The sequence below is a fragment of the Styela clava genome, chromosome 9 (assembly GCF_964204865.1).
Source record: "Styela clava chromosome 9, kaStyClav1.hap1.2, whole genome shotgun sequence".
NCBI lineage: Eukaryota > Metazoa > Chordata > Ascidiacea > Stolidobranchia > Styelidae > Styela > Styela clava.
Genome location: NC_135258.1, coordinates 986172 through 1009213, shown reverse-complemented (window position 1 = coordinate 1009213; position 23042 = coordinate 986172). Strand labels below are relative to the sequence as shown.

General features: G+C 34.5%; 2 protein-coding genes across 3 annotated transcripts in view; one reads left to right on the top strand and one right to left on the bottom strand.

Annotated features, from left to right (window-relative positions):
• Positions 1–23042, bottom strand: part of LOC120331108 (uncharacterized) — a 447434-nt gene that overhangs the window by 164156 nt on the left and 260236 nt on the right. The window lies entirely within an intron of this gene.
• The window catches only part of LOC120336002 (general transcription factor II-I repeat domain-containing protein 2-like), a 305240-nt gene that overhangs the window by 173390 nt on the left and 108808 nt on the right, over positions 1–23042 (top strand). The gene's annotated exons all lie outside the window — the stretch shown is intronic.

Sequence of the window (23042 nt, the reverse complement as noted above, 5' to 3'; positions counted from 1 at the left end):
TGCATGGATTGTCCTATTAATCAGGAAAAGCATGCAGAACAGAAGAAGCACGCCTGCCGATTTTTAGGTTTCCGAATCTTGCGAGATTTGATGGAGCACATTCGCGATAAATCGCAGCCGAAAAAGCGAAAAGTGTGATTACTCGGCGCCAATGTGTCGCGAAAGACCTCGCCAAGATGTCGCAATATGACGACGGGAGATAAATTGCGCAATAAACAAACGCAACCTCGTCTTCGGTAAAACGATTGAGACGGCATAAAAACAACAAAACAACGAAATTTCTTGCGGACCGGCAAAAAAGCTGTCCAATAAACATATATTCTATTAAGTAATTATTCCTTGATATTTCTTTCCGAACACAATAATTCTGGAGTATCACTGTACGCAAACACAAAAATATTTCTTCAATGCGTTGTCTAATCAACGTCAGATCCACCCAGACAAATATAGAATCAAGGATGCTCTGGAAAGAATACTAATGACTATTTTTATATGATTTTAGATAATTACTACACACACTGGCACAAATATAAATTTGAAATGAGTTTGAAATCCTCATGTTGAATAATGTGTAAAAAATACCATTCAATATTACTCCTGCTGATTCCATACTGAGCATACTTTCATATTTTTTTATCAACCGTTTCACACATTGCATCTAAGGCAGTGTACAAGCACCCATCAATATTCGGAAACTTTGACCGAAAACTCAAACCATCATGACATCTTATCTGTTGGCACTTGCATTTCAAGTTAACCATGAGTGTTGAATTATTCACCGTATGTTGTGTTGGATATATATTTTGTAAGAAACTTGACAGTCCAAGCGAAATTTTTGTAGCTGTGACAGCTTTAAAAATGATGAAGGTATTTAATGATGTGGTTCTTGTGAAACATCTTGAAAACAAAAACCGTATTTTGGCAAAATTAGGACTCAGCTCCGCTCAAGTTGAGAAGCAGCTTTTTAGTTGATAAATATGGAGCATTTAGGTGGGTGTCATTCAGAAGTCACATTCTAAACATATGTATTATACAATGACCCCTTGCAAGCATATGCAAAGCAAAGTCTGTTGATACTGAACCATATTTAAGTGTTATTCCACGTGATACTGCATCTATGCTTTTGTAGGACTAGTGTGAATAATAATTTTATTAATATACAATTAATTAATTGAGCTTTTTTGCAATTACGAGGCTCTTACAAACTAGTATTTTATTTAAGTTTAATTTTTTGTCTCGCCCTGCAACATTATTTGATATTGTTTCCTAATTACAATATCAAGGAATGAAGTGACAAAGTAAACACAAATCTGGTTTCACTGACCCAAAACAATCTAGTATTGAGGTCATCACTTGAAATAAATCATAGTTGAGTTTGCTTGCAATCAATAAAAATATTAACAGTCTGTATATTTCAAGGTATTTCTATAAAACAGTATTAAATGTAAAATAATGATAATTGAAGTTCAACATGTACCGGTATATCTGTCCCTCAACAACTGAAGAAATACCCAAGATATCGCAACATTTCAGATCTTTCAAATCCTTTGTTATTCACGTTGAACTAAGTTTTGCACAAGGAACTAATCTTTATTATTGAATTTGCTTTTAATGCCTTCTCTCTTAACTAGGCTCTATGCAAGCAACTAGTCATAAGTATTATTGATATTGGAAGCAACAGCAAAACTCACAGATGGAGGCCAAATTAACGACCTTGAAACATTATGTTCTTAGGATGAACCAACATAACCCATTTAACAAGGTTTTTAAAATCTACATTAAATCTACAAGCAAATGTAAAGTCATTTTTACAACAAGCTAGCAGAATTAATACTTCCAAGTTCAAAAACCATATTCGAATGAATGAGTATATATGAGGTAAATCCTTGGGTCTATCAAGTTTGGGCGAGTCAATCAGTTTTGACGTTCCTGAGACATTTATGAACAAAGGTTGTACCAAAAACTGCATTGTATATGCTTTGAACAAGACTCGCAGCTACAGTATACACACAAGCAACTAATATGGAAGTGTTTATTCAGACATTTACTTTGAAAAAGTCACTATACTAATACAAGCATTTATCGAAAATTATGAAGTGTTCATCACACACTCACACTAAACTAGGCTTTGCTTATTAATCAACTAATCAAGATACCCAACTTTTCAAGATTCTGAATTATTGAGGTTTGACTTTCCTGTAACAGATGTTCAACCACATGACGTGTACTTGCTTGCAAACAGATTCGCTCACAGTCGGTATCTAGACAACACCCTCACTTTTGAATTTACTGGAATAGAGTTTGAAACTAATGCATAAATAACATCGTTAATTATCAAGTTTGGCCCATCTATGATTCAATCCTGTTAGAAGACACTATTAGATTTAAATATTTCTGATAATTCAATTATCTTCAGAAAATTTGAATCTAGTGTGTGTGAATAGTGTTAAAGCATTACTGAGTATTCCTGGTGTAGTTGGACAAAATATATTTATTTCAAAACATAAGTTATACATAGTCAGTAACATTGAAAATATGCGCCATTAAAAGTTAAAAATTGGTCTCAGAGTCAATTTAATTAATCAGGAACTCAATCTAAATCACCTAGCCCCTAATTATTACAGAGAATAAAGATAATTTAATCTAAATGTTTCAAAATTCAATCAATTCATTATACCTTATCCGTAATATTATTAAACAAACAAACAAATTTTAAAAGACAGATTTATGACATTTAGCATAAATATTGAACATGCTTGAGAATAAATCTTGAAAACATATTCATGAATTTTTCATGAATGAATTGACATTTGAACAACATAAAAATTTAGTCAGATTTACAAAATTTGATAAATATATTCAAACTATAGCAAGTTGCTCCTGTATGCAAAACTAGTGAGGAAACCATCGAGGTTATGTCTAATATAGTTTTAGGTTCTAGCAGTCATTAAGTTTTAGCTATCATCAAAGTAAGCTGTTAATTAAAGGTCTGCAATCATAGATTCATTTCAAGCTCTGCTTAAATCATTCCTGCCACTCAAGCTTCAACTAATGAATACTAGAAGTAGAATTGTCTTCATCTCCAGGAAATTAACACTCAAACTTTTCACCCGGCAATACTTGAATTGACAAGGGGTAGAGCAGAGGCTGTATAACTTTGACATTTACTTTGTGTATTCTCAATTCTAAAAAACAAGATGAAACTGTAACTAAACACCCTGGTAAATCTGACTATACTTCCAAATCGTAAGCTGTTTGAAAGCAAATTCGACTATGCCTGAGAAATGCAAGTATATATCTAAATAAACTACTATAGTTTTGCATTGTACATCAGGTCAAGCGCACCAGATAACAACGATGAAAAATTGACAACCATACTTTCATTTCGAGCTCTGCTCAAATTATTTCATATCTATCTTAAGCTTTAACAAATGGATTACTAAAAATTATACCTAAAGCCTTGAAAATAATGAGGCAATGAAAAAGAACTTTAGATAAATAAGTTATTACTGTAGGTACACAAGAGGCACTGAAATTAATGTAGATAACCAGCTAACAAGATAGTAAGGTCGAAAGTATGTTTTAATCAAAAAACCTGGTGAAAATAAGTTGATGGAATCGCAATCTCTAAACAATAAAAAAATGGAAATATCCAAAATGAGGCGTCAAGATCAAATCCACAAATATTTATATTTTAATTAACTCCACATCTCTTCAAAAATTGTCTACGTTCCACCCAATGTGTGAGTCGCGCCCCACCGTTTGATATTACTTGAAAAATAGGCCAACGAAAACATAAATGACAAAAAATTAATTCAACAATATTCTAAATCAGTGGTTCTCATACTTTTTTTTAGAATTTGTCAAGTTTCGGGCCCCACCTCAAAAATACCTAGCTAGCAAAAAGCTACAAATAACAGACAGCAAGACGAGAGTATGTTTTAATTAAAAATCATGTTGAAAATACATGGATGGAATGTAAATATACAAAATAAAGAAATGTTAATTATCAAAATGAGGCGGGGAAGATCAAATCTAACAAATATTTTTTTATTAAATCAGCTTCAAGCTTTATCAAAAAATTGTCTACGCAACACTGTTCGAAAACCACTGTTCTGAATCTACCAATAAGGGGGAGTAAAACTGAAATTTTACCTAAATTTTGAATTTATGACAAAACTTGTAAAAAAGTTACTGAAAAAAAAACATTGACCGCCAATATATAAAATTCTTGGAAAAATCTTTCCCCAAGTATTAACAAATTTTAAATTTTGAACGTTTTCACATCCCTTCATCCCAGAACAATTTTATTCATAATTCACCACTAGAAAATTTTGAGAGTGATTTCCCGAGATTGCACTTTCGAGCTAGTTTATATGTTCACAACCATCACTTTGATTCAAAACATTCAAGTAGCTGCCATTGAAAAGGACTGACGACATAGTCTTGTTGCATCTTTGCAAGTACTGCAACTAAAATAAAACTTTTTGGAATTCTAGATGTCCACTGAGTTCTTTGCTACATACCTAAATTTCAAAAACACAACTATAAACTGAAAAACAACTAGCAAAACCACAAAAAAAAATCAATCATGCCTAAAATTCTATTTTTACTGCACATTTTGAGATAGTTTTCACAAGTTGACACTGGTGCTAGATGTTTCATAATCATCATTTGATTCAAAATGTTAAACATGTTAATTCTATAAAAGTACTGATAGCTAATTCTAGTCTATTACACTTTTTTAAATACAACAAATGAACTAAAACAATGCAATCCTAGCGATTTGGGCTTGATATTTAAATCTCTTGCCATCTCATATTCAAAGCCCATGCCCAGAGTGTAATAAAATGGGGTAGACAATGTCAGACAGATATTAATATTCTCAAAAATTGTAGCTTCTGACATGTCGTAGGCCAATAATATATGTTGCATTGTACAGGGTGTCCATAAAGTCCCAATACAATTTCAATTTTGTTATGAAGTCGGTTTTCAATATATCTTAATCAGGTTTGTTGTTTTTTAATCAGAAGTTGTCCATACATCTGCGAGGGCCAGAACAACATATGGTATCGATAAATTTCCTTTGCAATTTTAAATTTTTTTTAAGACTTTATGGGGTGCTCCCGAAGTATGCGAACCAAGGTGGCGGACATCGGAACGTAACATGGGTAACAGGTTAGGGTTAGGCGATAATTTTTTTTACAATTTTCCTTATTTTAGTCCTATTATCAGTTCGAAGACTAGCCAATTTTGTTATGAAGTCACTCATTTTATCTTAATCAGGTTTGTTGTTTTTTAATCAGTAATTGTTCAAATATTTTCACTCCATTTAATCTGTGGAGGACAAAACAATATATGGTATCGATAAATTCCCCACTGTAATTTCAAGATTTATAGAAATCAGTGGATTCTTATACTGAGTAAAAACTTCAAAAATATTATTATATGAACCCACCTGATGCTCCAGTGTCTTCTTTTCTATCCATGTTGTTGGTTAAGCAGGCGATGCAATGGTTCGTATTTTAGGGCAGATTTTTGGGTTTCAGCAGTTCAGTGCATACATATAAGGAAAGTTAGATAACTTTACAAAAAGATCATCAAACTGCAATAAATGAAAAAATTCATTACAAATCTGTCCTAGCAGAAAGTGTCATTGCTCAACTTTGGGACTGATTTAACTGACTCAGCTAATTAGGAGTAGGAATGTGCCCTTTTCATGAAGTCATGCTTTTAAATTCAGTGTTAAACTAAATTATTGCTCATCTACAACTGAATATTATCTTCAGAAGGCCGATGGTTAATGCTGATAGGTAAGTACAAAAACAGTAAATAAAATATTTCACATCTTCTAGTATAGATAAAATATATTTCATCAAATAATAATTGTGGTTTGTCATGATGGATCAAGAGTTATGAACAGTTATGAATACTGAAATAGATACTGCAACCTCGCACTTGAAAACGCACTTGAAAATTATGCACTCTTTAGACACTTCGAACAAAACAAAAAATGGGTGTAATAACTTTTAAAAAGATAATGAAATAATTACATTGAAAATGTAATTTCCATTTTCTATCTTTTTCAAAGGGCCTAGCGTATCATTTGATCCAGTGCGTGCATCTACTTCTAATAATGCCTCCTCCTTGTAGGATTTACTTGTTGCACCTTGCGTTTTCAACATTTAATTTGACTATATTTAACAATTCATTATTTCTTTTTATTTATTACGCTCAATTTCCAAAGTGCCTAATTTTCAATTGCCTACTTTTAGTTGGTCCTCCATTTCAGGCATATATACTTAGAATGACCAACTATTATGAACTATAGCTATAAATATTACATGCAACATAAATCATGTAACCCCTAGCAAATGTCACAGATCACAATAACTTTATCAACCGCTCAAATCACTGTAGATTCATTTATGATAACTTTTTATTCAACTTCACTCTCATCATATTAAGAGTAAATGAGTTTGCTTCGTTAGGTTGAAGTTTTAGCAGCAAAAGTACAAAACACAATCTCAACCAATATATTGGCCAAGTGGTATATCCGCCTAATATTTAGACTTTTCAGGTTTAGGCAGGTTTGTTGTATGAGATATGAATATTATGAAAAAGCACTTAATTGTAGGGCAGAGTTGCATATTAAGATACTATCAGTGGTTTTTCTTTTGTTCCCAGTGAAATTGAAGCAGGCATAGAGAACTCTGAGATAAATTGAAGCCAGACTGGATTCCATGGCAGGTGCACGCCCGAGGACGCTAGCGCTCCGCAAAAATGCACGCGAGCGAAATCAATTCTGCACGCCGAAAAATTGCAATTGCTCACCAATGTAAATCGGTTTAAATGGTTTTTAAATCAATGACACTGTAATATAAAGATGCCAAAAAATTATAACTCTACAATTGTCGACTAATACAGTAATACTAGCTTGCAAGATTTGGTCTGATCGAAAAATGTGAAGCGAAAAAGACCATATCGTGTGAATGATAGGAATTCCGTGAGATTAGTTATGGGCGAAAAGATCGCCTCCTCACCGACGCTGGCCAGTTACGGCTCTGATTCAGCGTATTTTTTTATACGATAAATAAACACGGATGTACTGAACAGTACCGGTATTTGAAGTCGCACAAACACTCTCAAAATTAGTGACAAAGGATAGAAATAATGTTTTGGGTCAAAGGTCAAATGTTCATTTTTGCTCTGATTTGACGTATTTTTTATCCATTAATTCTACGTAAAAACACTCCCAAACTTATTGACAAAGTATGTTCATTTTGCTCTGATTCAACGTATTTTTTATCCAATAATTTTACGCGCATTTACCAAACAGTACCGGTATTCAAAGTCGCACAAACACTCTCAAAATTAGCGACAAACTGTAGAAATAATATTTGGGGGTCAACAGTCAAACGTCCATTTTTGCTGTGATCAACGTAATTTTATCCAAGCCCGGTAATTTTACGTGGATGTATTGAGAGGTATCTATTGTTGTCTAGTCAATTGCACGCGGGCGCAGTTGTTTTGCACGCCGTAAGCTATAATTGCATGCCAGGAATTCTTATTTGCACGCGGGAATTTCTGATTGCACGCCCGATTTCTCGTTCAAAATAGCCATGAAATCCAGACTGGCATTGAAGATAGAATTTGGAATATTTTACCTCCTACAGTCCTAGCATTAAAGAATTGATATTTATAAATTTGAAACACAATTACACAATCACTTTCTGTCGATATATTCTTCATGAATGTGTATGGCCTTTCCCCCATATCATAGTTTTACTATTTCAGTATATCAACGGAATGATTCTGAATTTTTACTCCTTGAATCTAGTCTTTTCTTTTAAGCTAGCAGCATGAGTATGAAATACTACTAATCCATCTACTACACACACATGCACAAATACTATAAATGCCAACTCAATATCCATTCTTCAATTCTCTCTCTGAATTCTCTATTAAAAAGCAAGCTACAACTACCAGAACAGCATAGCATCGAAATATTATACAGGGGAATTCCCCGATTTAAAAAAATAACAAGGTGAATTATTGCTCTGCATTGCCATCTTAAGGCTGAGCTGTTTTTGCATAAAAACGTAAGGTAGCTTCGTATTCTTAAGATTCAGAATCAGATATTTCGGATATATTTTAAAAAATTAACTTAAAATACAAATTCATGAAAAGAACAACAGATTACTACAGCTAGAGAAAACCAGAGGAATGGGAAGAACAATCGTGATTTATCTCGGATAGATGGCAAATTAGCGACATCTAGTGACAATGATATGCCTCGATAAGAGCAACACAACAAAACTGCTGACTAATATGACTATCCACAATATAGAAGTAACGCTGCAGCTCAGCAACAAGGATCGTCATATTTTTTTTAATTCATGCAGCAATAGCAAGGAACTTTATGATAACTTTCCACTTTCTTATGTGGTTCGACAGTTTACGTTTTCTAGTTGCAATAATTCTTTCAGTTGTAAACACTTTTTATCATATATAAAAAATTGGTCAAACTGAGGCCTTTATTACGCAGTTTACATTTATAAATATAATATCTTGCACTTAATAAAACATAGTTCATACCTTGGTTTTGCTCTGCCCCCATTAAAATTGTATGTCAGATTAGGATTTAAACCATATTCAACAGTTAGCTATGCATTAACTACTTCCCAAAATTGTTGCACAAATTCACAGAAATGAAATAAATGTAGCACGGTTTCAACATTCCATTCACAAAATGTACATTTCGGACTTGATGTCCTATTTATTCTAAATGATAGGTCATTTGTAGGTACGCTCGCGAAGCAAATTTAACATGGAAAGGTCGAAGTTGCGATTCAATAGTGCAATAAAAAACGTGAAGATGTTTTTTTCATTTGGTTACTTGAAGTAGCTTAGGAGAGTCCACGCTTGCAAAATTCACACTACTATGAAATATGTAGAAAGAGTTTTGCAGAATCAAACAAGAACACCACTTGCAAAAAATAACATATAAGAGCATGTTCTGGCAAAACACTACTCATGCATGTATTCTAAAGCAGCATTAATGATACCCTATTGGCAAACACTGTTGTGAAATATGTGAAAAGAGTTTTGAAGCAACAAGCACTTTAATAAAGAACCTTGAGGATTGATACTGTCAAAAAAAACATACTTCTATGAAATATGTAGAATAATTTTTAGTGCATTGTGAAGCACCAGCCAAATACACAGATTTTCTCGAATTACCTTCTATCAACACTAGAGCATATTCTTGTGGAATATGTAAATAATTTTTTCCAGCATTTATCAATGTCATGTCGCACATTAGAGCCCACACAATAATGTTACAACTTTCATAGCACCATAGCAGCGATCACACTGGCGAAAAACCACAATTTTGTGAAATATGTGGAATTAGTTTTGCAGCATTGATTGAATACAACAATTCTCTTGTTAGAGATATAGAAAAAGTTCCGTAGAAAACATATGAAAGCCCATTCTAGCTAACTTAAGAGTTAACACTGGCGGAAAACGATACTGATGTGAACTATGTGAAAATTCATCAAAGCCTTTTCAAATTACTTGCAACTTGCATTTAAAAGGCCCTTTTCAAACATTCTACAAGAATACATCTTTTTTACATATGATATCGATATTATTATTTCATTCATCGAATTGCGCAAAATACTTGGCCCGTTAATTTCTCCAGCATGAATACTCAATATCCTAAATGCTTTACACAAATGTTGATTCTCCCCAGTGTTCCCTTGAATAAGTCAATTCAACTTTTATTTCCGCTACAAAACACTTTCCATGTTTTTTTTTCTGGTATGAATCTTACGTTTTCAATCTTACTAATGAGTGTGCCATTTCATACTTCTTGCTGCAAACCTTGCCACATATTTCAAAGTAATATAGGCTTCCGTCTCTTTAATTGTGCGTATGTATTCAAAATTATATGCTACTGCAAAACAATTCGACCTACGTTGCATTATTTAGGCTTGCACGTAATTGACAAAAATCAATTCCGTAATTACGGCAAAATCAATTACGTAATGACCCCGTAATTGCGATATTTTTCCACGCATTTAAACCTATCATAACAACCAATTGAATCCACTTCTTTTCCGAATGGGACATTGAAGTTGGGTTTTCATATTCTTGGCAGTACTACACGCCGTCGACAGATGTTAAAGACAAATATCAAGGAGTGAATTCAAATGAATTTTATTCTGATTTTTATCTTTTGTGTTAGCTTTGGTTTTCCTTTATCACCTTCGCAAATTAACCGTCCCATTTTTATGCGATCAATTTTATTTTATCATTACCGACACTGGTATAAGGATATTTATGGAAACGATAGTTTTTTAAAACCACCTTAATACTGAATAAAAATTACGGGTTTCTAATTTATTAACCAACGACGAGCGTATTCACTCGTTTGATTATACTTGCGATTTCCTCGCGACGAAGACTTGTTTTTGCAGCGTCTTCTGCATTATCCGACATTACTGCCTTGTTAAGCATTTTATAATAATAATTATTGATGTCGACTTATTGACGATATTCCGATTACCATGCTTCATTTTACATTTAATCATCTCGCGGACTGAATGTTTATAACATTATTTGCGATAAATTTAGATCAAATATTATTTATTTGAGTATAATTTAAATATCGAACTTATATGATATGCCTTCTCCGAAAATACAAAAGTTATATCGCAAAACAATGCATTTTGTGACATTTATTTTACACTCACGACATTTATTTGCTAACTCAAGTCGGCGATCCTATCGGCCAAGATTGACACAAGTTTGGTCGAGTGCCGGTGGTATTCAAGTCGACGATAAATCAAAATAAGTTGGCGCATTTGGTAAGACAGTTAATCATATATGGCCGAAATATTGAGAGGAATTGTGAAAAACATCATGCGGACTGATATATAACATCATCCGGACTGATATATAACGATAAAACCGTTAACAGAACATCAAGATTTTGTAATAGAAAATGGATCTCGCACAGAATAAACACACTGGCTCATATTTGATTATATATGATAGCAGTTAAATTTTTTGCGGTCCGCGAGGAATCCGTCGTTTTGCTGTTTCTCTGCCGTCTCAATCGCTTTACCGATGCCGAGAAGACGAAGTTGCGTTGGTTCATTACGCAATCTCTCTTTTGTCGTCATATTGCTATTTGATAAGCGCGACATTAATTATCACGGCGAGTTATTGGCGCGAGTGATCAATCGCTCTTTTCGCTTATTTGGTTCCAATTCGTCGCGAAAGCTCTTCGTTAAATTTCACAAGATCGTCGTGTTGAAAGGTTATGGATATTTTCCTGTTTATACCCCAAGTCTGAAATAAAACAGCCAAAAACAGTATGATATTCCATGTTCATATATCAAGTGTTGATATTAACAATAAAGAATGGTTAAGCATTGCTAATCCACACTTGGTGGGGAATTCCCACTATTTAAACGCGTGACTATAAAATAGAATAAAATAGAAACGGAACATATATACCATAAGTAACGGAAAACTGGAACAAGTAAATAATAAATAAAAGTAAAATGGATACAAATGTTTGATAGACCATGTTTGAAAGATTGATCTCCTGCGTTCATTAGTCATTTCACCCGAAGAAGTTGAAACCGGGCGTGTTAGCGTCCATCGGTCTTAACACAATTCTTCCCCCTATCTACGGTTATTATGTACATTGGCCATGGCCAAGCTAGATAAGATGCGAGAGAAGTTGAAACCAGGTGTGTTGGCGTCAATCGGTCTCAACGCAATTCTATCCCTTATCTACGGTTAAGTTACGGGAGAAGTTAAAACCAGGTGTGTTGGCGTCAAACGGCCCTACTCAGTTCTTCCCCCTTAACTACGTTAATAATTTACATTGGCCATGCCAGAGAAGTTGATAATAGGTTAGTGAATGGCAACGCGTCATGCCCTCCTTCACCTAAGTAGCAAGAAAGGTAAAAGAGAGAAAAACGGCTGCGAATACCGGAACTCTAACTTCTACTTGTTGAGCTTTCATTTTTCGCAATCGACGAAATTGACTGCTTTGAAGAAAGCTCGTTTCAATGCAATAATTACGACTTTACGTAATTCGTAACTTCCCTTCCGTAACTCAAAATAATTACGTAATTACGTAAATCCGTAAATTACGTGCAAGCCTATGCATTAATATGGCTTTCATCTGTATGAGCTTTACTTCTGTATTAATACACATACACTGGAACATGTGAAACATTTGCTACATGTTATACAAGAGTATGACTTTTCAGAGTGTGTGTTTGTGCATGAGTCTTGCATGGCTGATTCAAAACGGCAGCAAATACACACACTCTTGTGAAATATGTGAAAAGAGTGTTGTAGCTTCCAGCTGGTTTTCATATGTCTATTAAACTTCCTCAGGCCGCATGCGGCCCGCTAGATACTTCTGTGCGGCTCGCGGGTGATTTGGAAACACGCCACTTCTCGGGTCTAACAATCAAAGCCGGCATTGTTATGCAAGCGCGCGCCTTTCCTCCGATCATATTCGAAATTGTGAGATTTATGTTTTGCACTGGTTTCAATAAATATCAAACTTTGTGTGAAATTGGTGTGCCCTTTGCGACCCCTAAAATTCGTCGCTCGACCCCTCGCCCCGCAGTTTGCGAAACCCTGATGCAGATATCTCAGTATTCAAACTGAATCACGCTTAAAACAATATCGGTCTACAATCTCACACCCATTAGTGCATATTAGCAACATAGTAATAACCCCATTATTTTTTACTTACTTTATGAAACTGAAGTTTCTTTTTTGGTTCAAATTTAGAACTTAGAAAACAATTACTTCATTCATGAATGGTGCAAAAATTCTCGTATAAATAATATTGCTATTTATTGTAAAATTTCAAATAAATTGGAGCAGATTTTGTGGAAAAATGTTATTTAGCAGTCAAAAAAGTACAACAGAGGAAGATCTATTGCTACTAAACGGATTGTTTCTCTAGCCCACAATGGAAATATCCGATGACTAAATAAATTGTCATACATATATTTGAGACAATTTCACAAATTGAACCTGAGTAAAAAATTTACCTGCAGTCAGTTTATACCGCAACACGCAATATCTAATACTATTTAAAAAGAAATATTGAAAATGAAGAGTGGGTTTTCAAGGTAGATGAACTACTAAATACATATTTGCCATCTCATATGCAAAACTACTGTACCTTGTTTTTACTCAAGAAAATAGGATTCTTCATATTTTCAAGCTCCCAAGTAATGAAAGTGTTTCATTAAATGTAACTGTTTCACAATATTATTTTGATTTGTAGTTCATCTTGAGAAATATGTATGTGGCAAACTTTGCGGCCCGTCGGACCTTCAGATTTATGCTTGCGGCCCTCGTGATAATTCGAGTTGTGCAGGCCTGATCTAGTGTATCATGACTGAAATAATTTTTTCTATAAATTATTTGGATCGCATAAAACGTCTGTCTGTACCTTTTTAAACTTCTTGCAGCTGTGAAATACTTTCGATTATTGGAAAATGCAAAATCTATGGCTTGTTTCAAATGTAGATTCTTGTACGTATTTTACTAAAGCACACATCATATATTTGCTTCGTTCAGAAGTGTATCGTTCGACATTGAATTTGCCATATATCACAAAGACTTCTAATAAATTCATTAAATTCTCACATTATTCACAATAACACTCGGCATTTGGGACTCGATTCAAGTATTCTGTAATATAAAACTGGATTGAGCTTGAATGGAGCTATCCGGATTTCACGGTGGCCCAACGCAAAGTAACGTAATTTTAGCATCAAAAGACCATATTTTTGTGAAATAAATAGGAATAGTTCTGAAACACCTAGTAATTAAAAGCGCCATTAGAGAATCAACATTGGCGAAAAACACTTTTTCGTAAAATAACTGGAAATAGTTTTGTAACAACAATGATTTCGATTTACGCTGCTTTTATCATTAAATGCCACATATTGTGCACCACTTGTTTGCTTGTTGTACTCGTTATTTTCTTAATAATTGTATGTTCAAACTCCACACCCAAGTATTTGTGACCGAAATATTTTTCGTTTATTTTTTGAATATACGCGGCGTGGCGGTGTGGCTCATCATGCTAAGCGTTAGGAATACGCTCGCCACCGCATCTCTGATCCCATGCGGGGTAGTTATGTTGAGAGGATTGTAGGGTGGTTACGGCTTCCTCCACCATCAAGTTCATGCTTCCGAAAACAAATAACTAAAACTAATCCCATAGCCGACATGAACTGGTAACCAGAGCCGACTTTCATCTCCCCCGGGATAAATATGTAAATCCTATCCTACTTCAATGTGATGTTTGCTGTTTGGAGTAAGTGACAGGTATATCATCACATATTAAAACTTTTAAGATTTTTCCTACTTTCATGATTTGTTTTGTTTTTTTTCCTTTTATTGTAACAGAAAATCGAAATAAACTCACCTACTTTCTTACATATTGCAATTCACACTGCTGATAAAGATACACTGGTGATAGATGTGAAAAGAGATTGTAGAATCTCGTGCTATGAAAAAAAAATGCCCATGTATATGTGGATGTGGAAATAGTTTTGCAGTACCAGATACTTTGTTAAAACAAATAATAATTCACATCGGGAATAAAGAATACTGTCGCGAGAAATATGGAAATAATTCAGACAACTTGCTGTGGCGAAACACTGTTAATTTTTTTTTTAAACTCAGACAATTTGAAGCAGTCTGAGAGTCCACACTGGCGGGAAATCATACTTTTGTTTTCGGTTGCAGCCCTTCGCACATATTTAACATGAATATAGCTTTTCCATTTAACATACGTCTATTCAAATTACTGGAACTCGGAAAGCAGTTGCCACAAGGATAACATGAATATTGCCTTTCTCTAGTATAGTAACTGCACTTTGCATTAAAAGTATCTGTAAAATACTTTGCACTAAAATTGCTTTTCGCAGATACAAAACACGTCCACATATTCCACAAGTATATGGCCTTTCTCTGGTATGGATTTTGATCCTTTAAAATATTGGATTGCACAAAACATTTTTAAGAATATGAATTTTCTCAAGTGTGAGTTTTGAAGCTATCAAAAGCTGTTCACATTTTCCTTTCAATCTGTCTGAGTACTGGTGTGTTTTCTCATCCGATTCTCTTCTGTGTGAATATACATATGTATATTTAAAGTACTGGAATATGTTAAACCCATTTCCCACATGATATATATACAAACTTTTTCTTAGCGTGAGTTTGTATGGGTGTTTTGTTAATGTGCTCATGTTATGTCATACGCTTGGTCTATTCAGTAGCGTCATATATTGCAAATGTAATTTAATTATATTAATTCCTGGATGTCCCAAATCTGAATAAGTGTTCACACCATTTACTGGATGGCTGTAGATGAATTCGGCACATTTTTGAAAGAGTAAACTACTCTTGTGATATTTGAATAGTTTTGCAACATTGAGCGATTCCGCACTCTTGTGAAAGATGTGAGAAATTCATAGGGAAGTCTAAGAGTCACGCGCGTAAGAATGAACATATGAGAGTTCACACAGCCGAAATATGTGGAAATAGTTTGCAATGCATTTTCCTATGTGACATCGTATATGTCTATTCAAATTACTGAAATACTTAGAGCACATGATGTGGATCTCTCCTGTATTAACTTCTCTTCCACTAATGCACAAATACATGGCTTTATTCTGACAGAACGTTTGCCACTAGATTTACGAGAATACAAGTGAGTGATTGTGTGCCTTTCAAACTTTTGCAGCTGTGAAACGCTTCCTACATACTCCATAAGATCATGCGTTTCTTCAATACTACATGCACATGGGTTTCAAACACCATTTAAAATTTATAAATAATCACTGTAAATAAAAAAAAACATATTTCGGATTTGATACAAATGTTCTGTAATAAAGAATTAAAAACTCTTCCAAAGAACATAAAACATATTAATTATCACAATATCAATGTCTTCGCATACGCCAGTACAAATTATTGAAACAAGCGAAACATTTGCCACATTGATTCTTTTGTGCAGTGAGTTTTTATAGTTTAAATTTTGGTGAATATTGCATATAACGTTTGCCACAAACTTCCCGCAGCTGTGAAACATTTTTTCATTTTTGTGTAGGTTCATTCAAATTACTGAAACATAGAAAATATTTGACACATGCTGTTATAGAGTATGGCTCTTCTTCGTCGTGAGGTCATATATTGTAAAAGCATCTGATTGGTTCTCATAAAAATGTCCAGCAACATTTACTAGATCCCCGCGATTGAAAATGGAATAATATTCGTTAGTTTGGATTTGATTCCAGTATTCTGTAATAGTAAATTGGCATCTAAATAATGATTTCCTTTCATGGAGCGATAACATACTTTTAGCACCATTAGACATGGTTCTTGTGAATCATGTGAAAAATAGTTCTGCAACATCTAGTAGTTGGAAGCAGCATAGGAGAATCCACATTGACAAAAAACACACAAGGATAAACAATACTCTCGTAATAATTTCGTAGAATCGTGTGTTATGATTGAAGAAATATACAACTCTTTTATATGTGGAAATAGTTTTGCAACACCAAGTACTTTAAAATTATATGTGAATTCACACTTGCGAAAAACCATACTATTGTGGAATATGTAGAACGAGTTTTGCAAGATTAAGGAATTTGAGAAAGCATATGGGAGTCCACACTGGCGACAAACCACATTCTCGTGGAATAAGATGGATTTGAGAAATTGTATGCGATTATAAGTTTAGGTAATTACTCAAGCATTCAAACGAGACTCTATCAGTGGTTGATCCGCGCCCCACCTCAACATAACTATAACAAATAGTAAGGCGAAACTATGTTTCCAAACCACTCGCATTTACAAGGTCAATCCCACATATTTCACAGGAATTTATGATTCTTTACATATATCGTATATTTCAATCTTAATTACTAAATCGCACAAAATATTTGCCACATGGTTAACAAGATTATGGATTTTCTTCAGTTTTAGCTGCCATATGTGGAAATATTAATGAAAAAGCATATAAGATTCACACTGACGAAAAAACATACTCTTGTCTTGTGATATATTTGGAAGTTGTTGTCAGTGCATTTTCGAATCACTTGTTTATGATGTGATTGGTTTAAAACTCTGTAAATTTTCAGATATATTGCGAACCCAAATTCATTATGGTGCTCTACCATATATTCCAGCCATTTTGAAATTTCCCTGTCCACTTTAAATTGCACTATATATTTATGTATCGCACATCTTGGAAGTTGATTTTAGTGTGTTCAATTATTTTTTTGTGTTGTGGGTGAGGGTTATTGGAAGGAATTGAGTATTCAAAATCGTATTAAATGTCAAAAGTAAGCTGGTGTGTTTTCGGAAGTTTGGTTTTTTATTGATATTGGATTGGAAGCTGAAGTCGCAGTTTTAAATTCCACGTACTGTAGTCCAACTAAAGTAGAAGTCTTGAATTATTGGAGTTTTATGCACCTAATGGCGGTGATCGAAGTCAAGATTTCCAACTGAAACCTAAAAAGCCATGACCATTGAAGAATGCCTGCATTGGGCTGCATATGCCCAAATTTTTGTTGTTCACTTTCACAGAAGTTTGATTACCCTGGAGTTCATGGTTTTATATATTTATCCCTGAATCATATAACGAACCACGGCCTCTCGTTCGGTTACAAGTCGACTTCATTTATGGAACAAGTTAGCTGCGGCTCTTCTGGCCGAGCGACACATTATTTCACATTCATTTTTTATTTTTGTAAACTATGGTTGACAAAGATTGGTTAAATTCCACACCCAAGTATAATATACTTGAAGTCTCCCCTGATTGTTCAATGTTATTATACTCTATGACTAGTTTGCTTTCCTGTGGGGGTTACCGTAAATCTAGAGTAGATTTTGTCATATTGAACAAAATTACAATGGTATTCAGTTAGCAATATTGAATGAAATTACTCTTTGGCATACCTAGGAGAAGAGCAGAAAGATTCCTACTGCCGGGGCAATGATAAGGGATCCTGCGAGGTGTCGGCGACATTTGACAATGCGGCATTTTTTTAATAAGAACCAGGACTTTTTTTCCGACATACCAATGTGCACACAGTGGACATGCATCCAGACGAGAAGCTGTGGTACGCTACATGATTAAGCCGCCTTGTTGGCTTTTCTCCCTTGCGACAAGTGTGAACATCTCATCCTTTTGTTAATGGGTAATTAGTAGCCTAAATATATGTGACAAGAGCACGGGATAATCATGCTAGCAATGAAATAGATGAATAATTTAGTATAGCCATCCCCACTTGTGTTATAGGAAAAACAGCACCCAACTCTCTATTTAGACCTTGCTAAATCTATACTTTATGATGATAAAGTTAGCACATCTCGTAATAAAATCAGGTATGGCTTACCAAACATCAATAATGCAATTTTTGAATGACTTCGTCCCAATATCTAACGGAACTGGGAGTGTAGATATAGCGGGTCATATACCGCGAAGAATCCGTATTTTAAACATGGATTTATAGCCATAAGTCACAGCAATGAAATTTGTCCAGTTTGCCATACTGAGCTCTTAAAGGAAGCCTTCGAAACTTCTTCGAACTATGAGATTGTCTTATATAGAGCACTTGATTGAAATTTCAAATGATAACGAGTTGAAAAGTATCCTTGCGATACTCTTTTTCCCAATGTGCGGTCGGTTTTTCAATATTGACAACTAAAGTAGGCTGAACGTAAGAAACCGGTACGTGTATCACTGTCCACCATGTCTCCGAATTCGGAACAGTTAATGAATGACCAGCAAACAAACGCAAATCTCGCATTGAATATCATCACCTATGTTTTAGAAAATTTCTACTCATGTAATTTATTACATGAGCTTAGTTGTATGTATGTATGTATGTTTATTCGTCTCGTAAAAGCAATATAAAAGAGTAAGTACTTATAAATACTGAAGACGGGATGCACAAGACCATATTGGCCTAAAACACAGATGTGCGGCATACACCCCTTTGATTTATATAAATTATAATAGGGTAAATCAAATATGTACAATATGGTCCTTTATACAGGCAGTTGTGCGAGGAGGGTGGGTGGATGCGGTAACAGGGATATGGGTGGAGTGTACAAAACTGTTTGTACAAAGGAGTTTGTTAGACAAAACAACATCTATAAATAGAGACACAACACAACATGAAACACAATGCATATGAATATATTAATAAAAAAATTTAAAAAAAAAAAAAAAAAATTAAGAATTTGGATGAATGTACAATACCATTGAGTGATGATACCACATACTATAAAACGCGGGAATGGTCAAGTTTAAAGGGTGTGTGTGTACATTACAGGGTATGCACCAATCAAGGGCGACAGTGTTATAAGTGGTCTATGGCTGTTCTGGCCAAAATGTGACCCTACAGGTTTTGGCGAAATATGATAAAAAAGGTATGTATCAAATGACTCACTATTATAAGGTTTTTTTTGAAATTCTGGATTCAGCCAAAAACAATGAAGTTTCAAAAAAAAAAAAAAAAAAATTAATAAAAAGCATTTCCACAAAACCTATTATGGTTGCATTTCAGCCAGAAGATTAGAAAGGTATAAAGGTACAGTGGGATAGGGAATGATAAGTTATAAAGAGAAGCCATTTTACCATGTCATGGATTTTCCAATGTAAATTAAAATAATAAAATTATATGGTATCCTGGGATGAGCAGAAGAAAAAGTGTGATTCGGTGATAGGTAGCAACAATGGAAATAAATTGAACAGCATGCTACTCAAACAAAAACCATTGTCCCTACTCCCTACTATTTGAGCATTCTATCTATAACCTAAATTGCTGTGCTTTTGTTGTTGTCTAATTACGCATGATAATGAAATTAGAATGGTGTGCTAGTTATTAATTCAGTCCATTGTTCTATTTTGAATCCGGGTGAAGTATCCTGTGGAGTTATTGAAATTGTCAGCTGGTCTATGGTGACTGAAGAGGAGGACAGTTTTCTGATAGTTCATTCAATCCAAATAATCAACAGCTCTCCCTTTCAGTGTTGAACTGACCTTAAAAAAATAATCTCCAAACAGTAACATGTTCAAAGCAGAGAAAATTGCTAATATGATGATAATATATATTGTTTAAGTTTGGAACGAAATTCTGAGTTCGATTTTGAATTTTTGATGTCATCGGGTAGGGAATTCCAAGCTTTTGGTCCACATACTGCAATTGATTCTTGTGAAATACTTTTACTGACAAATGGAATAAAAAAATTATCTTTATTTCTGCTGTTTGAATTTGGGTTTGCTTGGAACAGGCTGTTCAGGCTGGACGGAAGCTCTCCAATGTGACAAGAGAACATCATATTACATAGTTCGAATTTAGCTAAATCCACAACTCGTAGTAGCCTATGCTCTTTAAATAAGTCATCAATTTTTTCGCGATTACCTCTATGAAAAACTCTTCTAATAAAGCGATTGCAAACACTTTGAATTTTTTTGAGAATGGACGATTGGCGATGAACATAAGCTGAGGCACAATAACGAATATGGCTTTCTATCAGAGAGTGGTATAGAGATATTAAACAAGATGTATTTAAGTAGTTGGCTATTTTCGTAATGGCACTAAGAGACGACCTTGTTTTCGATAGAACCATATTGGTGTGTTGTTTCCAAGACAATTTATCATTGATCATTACACTCAGAAAGCGAGTCTGATGAACTCTTTCTATATTTATTCCATTTAATTCCAAATTTTGTTGCAGAGTTGGACACTTTTGCTTCGGCGTGCTAAATATCATATATTTAGTTTTATCGACATCCATTTCTGCCAGACTGCCGTCTGGGTCGGACGTGTTTTTGTTGCTCTGTTAGATGAAAGATCAATCAATGCTGTTGGACTGAGAATGCTACGCGCTGTGTGTTTCGGTATTTACTATTAGATTTGTATCTCGTGATATCAACATGATCAAGGCCCATCCACCGGAATTAAAGAAGTTTATGGATAAAAGATTGGATTTAAAGTTTGTGTTTGGCAGTCGTCGGGTGCGGTCGCATTTTTGAACGCGCAGAAAGATTAGATTGACAACAATGAACCAGCACTTAAGGAATATCAACAAGTAAAGGCCGAAATATGAAATTACATGGCAGCATAAAGGCAACATACGGACATCATAACAGAATCGAAAGATGAATACAACAGGGATTGATTCAGATATTTTATTTTGTGACAAAGAGTATGATATACTGCTATTTCTAGAAATTCCGCTTGAATACTGAGTATTCAACTATATATGTGTAAATAGTTTGCAGTGTAACTCACAGTGTAACATTTTTTGGAACATTCATTTAGTGGCATATTTTTGATTTGTTTCTCTCTGTGTGTATACCGGTACTGTTTTAACAATGTTGGCCACGTCAATGTATCAATTAGGCTACAGACCTGCTCACGTGTGCTTTTATGAGTGTCCGCACACAGAATTTGCCGCCATGGTTTTGCGTTTGTTTGTATATTAAACCACTTATCACCTTTTCCGCAATGCCCATTCTAGCAATCAGTGTAGTTTTTCATGGCTTGGTTTTTCTTAAAGCTTTCATGGCTTCATGAGTATGACTATCGTCGCAAATTTATTACATTCCACTCCCCACATTATCTTTGCATGAGGTTGTAGGTATTGGTCATTATCAACGTAATTGTTGAAAGAGAGTACAACAGCCCGAAAGTTTATTACTATCGTGTATTTTGTTTTTTAAGTTTAGCCCAAGCCTCATTTAATTGGGCTTGTGTTTTTGTGTGCGTGCTGGTGGGCAGGCACATGAGATACCGGTACTTCATGTTTTAAACTTTTTTGTAGGTTTTGCTTGCCCTCCAGAATTCTCCATTTTAAATTTAGGTTTGTTATGGAGTTTTCGAAATAAACTATCTATCTATCTATCTATCTAATAGTGAGTTTGTTCGCAGACAACCAAGCTTGAATATTTTCTAAGTCGGTATTTGCCTTGGTCAAAAGTTCAGGCAAGTTTTTGCCTCGAAGATATGGCGTTGAGTCATCAGCAAAAAGTATGATATCAGAGTGAAGAAGAGAATTCGGAAAGTCGTTAATAATGATTGAAAAACATAATGGAGCCAAAATAGAACCTTGTAAAGTACCTACAGTCAAATTACAGTATGTGCTAGATGCTACATCATTGTATATAACTACTTGTTTCCTTCCTGATAAGTAGCTTTTAAACCAATTATAACTCTGACCTCTAACGCCAATATGGTGCAATTTGGCTAGTAATATGTCATGGTCAATACTATCAAATGCCTTGGAAAGGTCCAAGAACATACTGAGAGTATACTCATTCTTATCAAATCCTTCTAGAATTTTACTGACAAGCAGGGATGTTGCATGAGATGTTGAATGATTTTGACGAAAGCCAAATTGTTGTGAATAAAAGAAATTTTTTTGGTCTAGGAAATGGTTGAGTCGTTTGTACATAATTTTTTCTAGAATTTTTGAAAATGCGGGAAGTAAGCTGATCGGTCGGTAGTTTTTTACATCTTTTGCATTTCCTTTTTTGAACAATGGCATAACTTTGGATAATTTGAACTGGTCTATGTATTTACCAGATTGTAATGAGCAGTTAAAGATATGTGCGAGAGCACAAATACAATTCCAGGGCATCATTCGTATAACTTTAAAGGGAATTCCATCTATTCCACAACTGGTTTTGGGTCGAAAAGATTTCAGAATATTTTGGACTTCGAAAGCTGTTGTCGGGGCAAGAAACATGGAGGTTTTACTGGGATGCCCCATATATTGCTTAAAGTCATCCCTTCTAGTATGAGTAAACCGTTCGACCATTTTATTTCCAATTGTAGAAAAGTGCGAGTTAAAATGATCTGCTATTTCGACAGGATCCGAGGTTTCCTGGTCGTTAATAGAAAATACTTTTGTTAGATTTGGTTTAGAACGCCCAAGCAGATCGTTCATAGTACGCC